This window comes from Mirounga leonina, unplaced genomic scaffold, assembly GCF_011800145.1.
Source record: "Mirounga leonina isolate KUSES-001 unplaced genomic scaffold, KU_Mleo_1.0 Mir_129, whole genome shotgun sequence".
Taxonomy (NCBI): Eukaryota; Metazoa; Chordata; class Mammalia; order Carnivora; family Phocidae; genus Mirounga; species Mirounga leonina.
In genome coordinates this window covers 72162464-72169217 of record NW_023270323.1, presented here as the reverse complement: position 1 = coordinate 72169217, position 6754 = coordinate 72162464, and the positions used below count along the sequence as shown (strand labels likewise).

At 43.5% G+C, this 6754-nt stretch overlaps 1 pseudogene; it reads left to right on the top strand.

Annotated features, from left to right (window-relative positions):
• The first annotated feature begins 2266 nt into the window (after positions 1-2266).
• On the top strand, positions 2267-4381 carry LOC118010286 (annotated as a pseudogene).
• Positions 4382-6754: the final 2373 nt, after the last annotated feature.

Below are 6754 nucleotides of genomic sequence, written 5' to 3'. Positions count from 1 at the left end.
AAGGCCACATGAAGGCTTTAACCAGACCTTGGTTGTGGCCAGGACCCCTTACAGAAGGGGCCTTGGAGGGATGGCAGTGACTGGAGCCCAGGGTATCTCTTTCAAAGCAGAGGAAGCTTCCTTCCAGTTAAATCAACAATGGAGAAAGCAAATAAGGGCCAAACTGCTGGGCTTGAAGCAGGAGTGGTGTCTGGATCTTCTCCAACCCCAATGTCCCTTTGGGACCCCACATTGTTCCCCAGGGCATTTGCTCAGAATCTCTGTAGCTCCTCAGAGAGTAGTTGAAATCCTCTGACCAGGTCCACCCAGCCCAGTTTCTTTAGGGATAAGGAGCAAAAGCAGCGAGAGGTCACAGAACATGACCAAGGTCACGCATCTAGGAAGTGCACTCAGCTCCCAACGCTCAGCTCAGGCCCAGCTGTCATATAGCACTATTTTGACTTCAGAGGTGAAAAGAATTCTCTCATTCCTGGCTAATTTTGTTTTTCCTGTTCTCAATCACCATGGGAAACAATTGTTAAAATGAATTTTATTGCCTTCTAAAGAAATCTCCATTTGTAGCCAGAGGGAATATCATCATTTGATATTGGTACCAAGGGAGAACGAGGTAGGATATGGTGAGCTTTCATGACACCCTCTAGAAGCAGCAAACATACAACATCTTCCCCTTCGAAATAAAAAATAAAAGGTTTATATGTGAGATTTTTCTTTGTCGGGGAAGCTCTCTCTCCTAAATCCCCATGCATCTGTAGGACTGTTGCTTCCTTTTAGACTATGTCCATGTAACATCCCAGTGAAGCCATCTGAGGGACACATCCCAGTGGTAGCACTCTTTACAATCCCCTAATTATGGGGCTGCCAACATTCATCCCCTGCTATACACAGTAACCTCCATAAGTGGAGAATTGGGGTTCTGTGCATCAGTGCAGAGCATTGAAGAGCAAAATTTGCACCAGTAACTGAATGTGTTGTTTTAATAATGCTCAGAATTTCACAAAAATGCTACCCACTCTGCAGCCACGTGTTCTTTTCTCTTGTGGAATAGAATTCTAGAATCTTATTAGTGCTGAGTTGGAGTCCTAATTCTGCCACCTCCTAGCTGTGTGGCCTTAGCCAGGCCACTTAACACCCCTAAGCCTGTTCCCTCCTTCACGACGTGGTTCTAACAAGCTGCAGGGTCATACTGAAGACAAGAGATCATAAACATATCCTATCTGATTCACAGAGGTACTCAGAAATGGCAGCTAGCATTTTTTTTTCTACCAGAGCATAAGCTTTTATTCACGATTCTATCACCAGCAACTAGCAAGGTGCTCGGTAAATGTTTGTGGCAGTAATTATTGCTTAACAGAGTGGCTGATTGAATCAACTAATGAAGTAATGAACAGATGAACAGACCTTAAGCATTATCAAGCAAACCTCCCATCCAATTCAGAGTGGGTCTTTGAGAGCACTCCTGAAGGGTGGCCATTTGGTGTTCAATGGAGCATGCTCACCAGCTTATTACCACCTACTTGAGGAAGCATATAATTAGAAAGACAGGCATGGGATTGCACAGAAATGTCACCATGGTTCACCAACCACCTGTCTTTGATGATTCTGGCCTCCTGCACTGTGGGGCACATAGTAGGTCCTCATTCTTTCAACCTTCGAACAAACATTTCTCATGGGCCTTGTTTACTGAGCTAGGTAAACTCTGGATTCAGGCTGATGATGCTGAGGCAGCCCTGTCTCTAGAAGCTTATGTTTTAGCCAGAGACAGACCTTAATAACCAAGTGAATAATTAACTATTTAACAGCAATTATAACAAGCACATCCAAAGAGAAATAAAGAGTACTGTAGAGGAAGGGTAACCGGGAATCTTAGCACTCTGGAAGGTGGGCCAGAGATTGGCAGAGGAAGATGGCAGAGGAGTAGGGGACCCTAGTTTTGTCTGGTCCCTGGAATTGAGCTAGTTAGTTATGAAATCATGCTGAACACCTGTGAACTCTACTCAGAGATCTAAGAAAAGAATCGCTGCAACTCTACAAATAGAAAAGCAACCGCTTTTTGCAAGTGTGCAATTCTCTGGGGTCATTGTTGCTATTTTAGTATTTTGTTCCCTCGTTCATCTATTCTTCTCTGGAAAGAATGACAGGACAGGACACCGTCTTTGGGGTGATCCGTGGTGGACGTTTTGAGGGCAGCTGACCCGCAGCCTGCACGCCCCGGACCGCCTCCTGTGGAAGCCTGAGCCGGCCGTCTTTCTCCCTTTGTCTCATAACCATGTCCACCAACAAGAATGCTAATTCACCAGCTACCCGCCTTAACAGATTCAAGAACAAGGGGAAAGACGGTACAGAAATGAGGCGGCGCCGAATAGAAGTTAATGAGGAGCTGAGGAAAGCTAAGAAGGATGACCAGATGCTGAAAAGGAGAAACGTAAGCTCGTTTCCTGATGATGCTACCTCTCCACTGCAGGAAACCCACAACAACCAGGGCACTGTAAATTGGTCTCTTGATGACATTGTCAAAGGCATAAATAGCAATAATCTGGAAAGCCAGCTCCAGGCTACTCAAGCTGCTAGGAAACTGCTTTCTAGGGAAAAACAGCCCCCCATAGACAACATAATCCGGGCTGGTTTGATTCCAAAATTTGTGTCCTTCTTGGGCAGAACTGATTGTAGTCCCACTCAGTTTGAATCCGCTTGGGCTCTCACTAACATTGCTTCTGGGACATCAGAACAGACCAAGGCTGTGGTAGATGGAGATACTATCCCAGCATTCATTTCTCTGTTGGTATCTTCCCATGCCCACATCAGTGAACAAGCTGTATGGGCTCTAGGAAACATTGCAGGTGATGGTTCAGTTTTTCGAGACTTGGTTATCAAGTACAGTGCAGTTGACCCACTATTGGCTCTCCTTGCAGTTCCTGATATGTGATCTTTAACATGTGGTTACTTATGTAACCTTACTTGGACACTTTCAAACCTTTGTCGCAACAAGAATCCTGCACCCCCATTAGATGCTGTTGAGCAGATTCTTCCTACTTTAGTTCGTCTCCTGCATCATGATGATCCAGAAGTATTGGCAGATACCTGCTGGGCCATTTCCTACCTTACTGATGGTCCAAATGAACGGACTGAAATGGTTGTGAAAACAGGAGTTTTCACTGTGCCCTGGCTTGTGAAGCTTCTAGGAGCTACTGAATTGCCCATTGTGACTCGAGCGCCAAGAGCCATAAGAAATATTGTCACTGGAACAGAGAAAGACATGTATCATATGACCTCACTGATATGAGGAATTCTTAATCGCAGGAAACAAACTGAGGGTTGCTGGAGTGGGGGGTGGGGTGGGAGGGATGGGGTGACTGGGTGATAGACACTGGGGAGGGTATGTGCTCTGGTAAGCGCTGTGAATTGTGCAAGACTGTTGAATCTCAGATCTGTACCTCTGAAACAAATAATGCAATATATGTTAAGAAAAAAAAAAAGAAGAAGAAGAAGAAGGTAGCGGGAGGGGAAGAATGAAGCGGGAGAAATCGGAGGGGTAGACGAACCATGAGAGACGATGGACTCTGAAAAACAAACTGAGGGTTCTAGAGGGGAGGGGGGTTGGAGGATGGGTAAGCCTGGTGATGGGTATTGAGGAGGGCACATTCTGCATGGAGCACTGGGTGTTATGCACAAACAATGAATCATGGAACACTACATCTAAAACTAATGATGTAATGTATGGGGATTAACATAAGAATAAAAAAAAAAGAAATATTGTCACTGGGACAGATGAACAGACTCAGGTTGTAATAGATGCAGGAGCACTTGCTGTTTTTCCCAGCCTCCTAACGAACCCCAAAACTAATATTCAGAAGGAAGCTACGTGGACAATGTCACACATCACAGCTGGTCGCCAGGACCAGATACAGCAAGTTGTGAATCATGGATTAGTCCCATTCCTCATTGGTGTTCTCTCTAAGGCAGACTTTAAGACACAAAGGAAGCTGTCTGGGCTGTGACCAACTATACAAGTGGTGGGACAGTTGAACAGATTGTATACCTCATTCATTGTGGCATAATAGAACCATTGATGAACCTCTTAACTGCAAAAGATACCAAAATTATTCTGGTTATTCTAGATGCCATTTCAAACATCTTTCAGGCTGCTGAGAAACTAGGTGAAACCGAGAAACTTAGTATAATGATGGAAGAATGTGGAGGTTTGGACAAAATGGAAGCTCTACAAAACCATGAAAATGAGTCTATGTACAAAGCTTCATTAAACTTGATTGAGAAGTGTTTCTCTGTAGAGGAAGAGGGAGATCAGAATGTTGTGCCAGAAACTACCTCTGAAGGCTATACATTCCAAGTTCAGGATGGCACTCCCGGGACTTTTAGCTTTTAGATTGTACAGCTGAGGCGGAAAGTTGTTTGTTGTGTACTCTGTTTGGTAGAAGTTTGTCTTACTGTTTCTCTACTAAGAACCCTTTTTAAATGTTTTGTTATTGTAGCACTTTTTACAACGAAACTACCTGACCAGTTCCAAAGTGTACAAACTGTATGAAGCTCCTCCTCTCAGTGGGTTTCTTATTTCTATGTGGAATCTCCTCTCTTGCAGTGTCCTGTAAATAAAGATTAAATTCCACTCTTTTCTTAAAAAAAAAAAAAAAAAAGAATGACAAGACGGAAAAACTCACCTTAAAAAAGAGAATTCCTAGGAGGCAGTATTGACGGGCGGGACCTAATCAGTATGGACATAAGTAAGATGACGGGACTAGAGTTCAGAATAGCGATTATAAAGATACTAGCTGGGCTTGAAAAAAGCATAGAAGACACTAAGAATCCCTTTTTGGGGAAATAAAAGGACTAAAATCTAATCAGGTGGAAGGTGGGCCAGAGATTTGATTGAAGAAGCACTGGGGATAGGAAAGGAAGGAATGAGGGAAGGAGGGGCGAACGTATTTTTTAATATACTGGGAAAGTCACTCTTTTTTTTTTTTTATTCTTATGTTAATCCCCATACATTACATCATTAGTTTTAGATGTAGTGTTCCATGATTCATTGTTTGTGCATAACACCCAGTGCTCCATGCAGAATGTGCCCTCCTCAATACCCACCACCAGGCTAACCCATCCTCCCACCCCCCTCCCCTCTAGAACCCTCAGTTTGTTTTTCAGAGTCCATCGTCTCTCATGGTTCGTCTACCCCTCCGATTTCCCCCGCTTCATTCTTCCCCTTCTGCTATCTTCTTCTTCTTCTTCTTTTTTTTTTTCCTTAACATATATTGCATTATTTGTTTCAGAGGTACAGATCTGAGACTCAACAGTCTTGCACAATTCACAGCGCTTACCAGAGCACATACCCTCCCCAGTGTCTATCACAGTCACCCCATCCCTCCCACCCCACCCCCCACTCCAGCAACCCTCAGTTTGTTTCCTGCGATTAAGAATTCCTCATATCAGTGAGGTCATATGATACATGTCTTTCTCTGGTTGACTTATTTCGCTCAACATAATACCCTCCAGTTCCATCCACGTCGTTGCAAATGGCAAGATCTCATTCCTTTTGATGGCTGCATAATATTCCATTGTATATATACACCACATCTTCTTTATCCATTCATCTGTCGATGGACATCTTGGCTCTTTCCACAGTTTGGCTATTGTGGACATTGCTGCTATAAACATCGGGGTGCACGTACCCTTTCGGATCCCTACTGGGAAAGTCACTCTTAATCCTTCCTGAAAACCACCATTCATGTTAGGGCTCTTTGTCACAAATCAACGATTATTCATAGATTTGTGAAACATAAACGAGCCCAGGCTCAATTCCTCAGCCTGCTATTTACACTTTTGGCAAATGACTCCACTCTCCCGAGCTCAGATTCCTTACCTGTAACATGAGGAGGGTAAAAAGTAGCTACTGTCTGGGATTCTATGGAAATTAAATGCAAGAAATTCTAAAGCACTTAGCCCGGTGTCATCACATGGCCAGCAAAGTGGTATCCTTGTTACTATCATAATTAATGTCCAACTGCTTCTCATTCAGGTGCGGAAGCTGAAGCTCAGAGCAATTAAAGACATAGATAAAATCATTCAGCCAACCCAAGGCAGAAGTGACACCCAGCCGCAGGTCTCCCTAAGCCAATCCTCTTGACAGAAAATGATATTACTTCATGCTTTTTAAATCTCATAATCAGAAATAAAACATATATGTGTACTAACAATAATGCTTTCCTTGGGGTCAGGCACTGATCACGTGGAAATTTCAGAGGGTGAGCTCTAGGTTGGGAAGAAAAACATCTTCACTTTTTGCATAATTAACTCACAGGTCTTTCGCGGGCAATGTTGTGGATCCAGGGCTGTTTTGAATGCTGAATGGGATGCAGAGTCTCAGACGGGCCTCTTTCCTCCCAGGTTTTACAGTCTTGTTGAATTTCCCCCTCAAAGAGCCAACAACATGGATTCTTTCAGGTGGGAGATTTAAGACTTGAAGGGGATATTTCCAAACATTCTCCGAGACCACGGCTCAGATATTTCTGGTCACTTCTTTAGAGGAAACCTTTACTTCTGACCGACGACTCACTTTAGAACTCATCCATGTTACTAAAACCAACAAAATAATTTCAACGTGGATGCTGTCAGACATGTCAGTGGCATTTAACCTTCAGTATGTCAGGACATTGCCCGTCACAGGAAAGTAATTCCTCTCAACTTATTAATAACCTAGTAATAGAAACTAATTATAGGTAGGTGAATAGAAACAGGCATTCTGAAC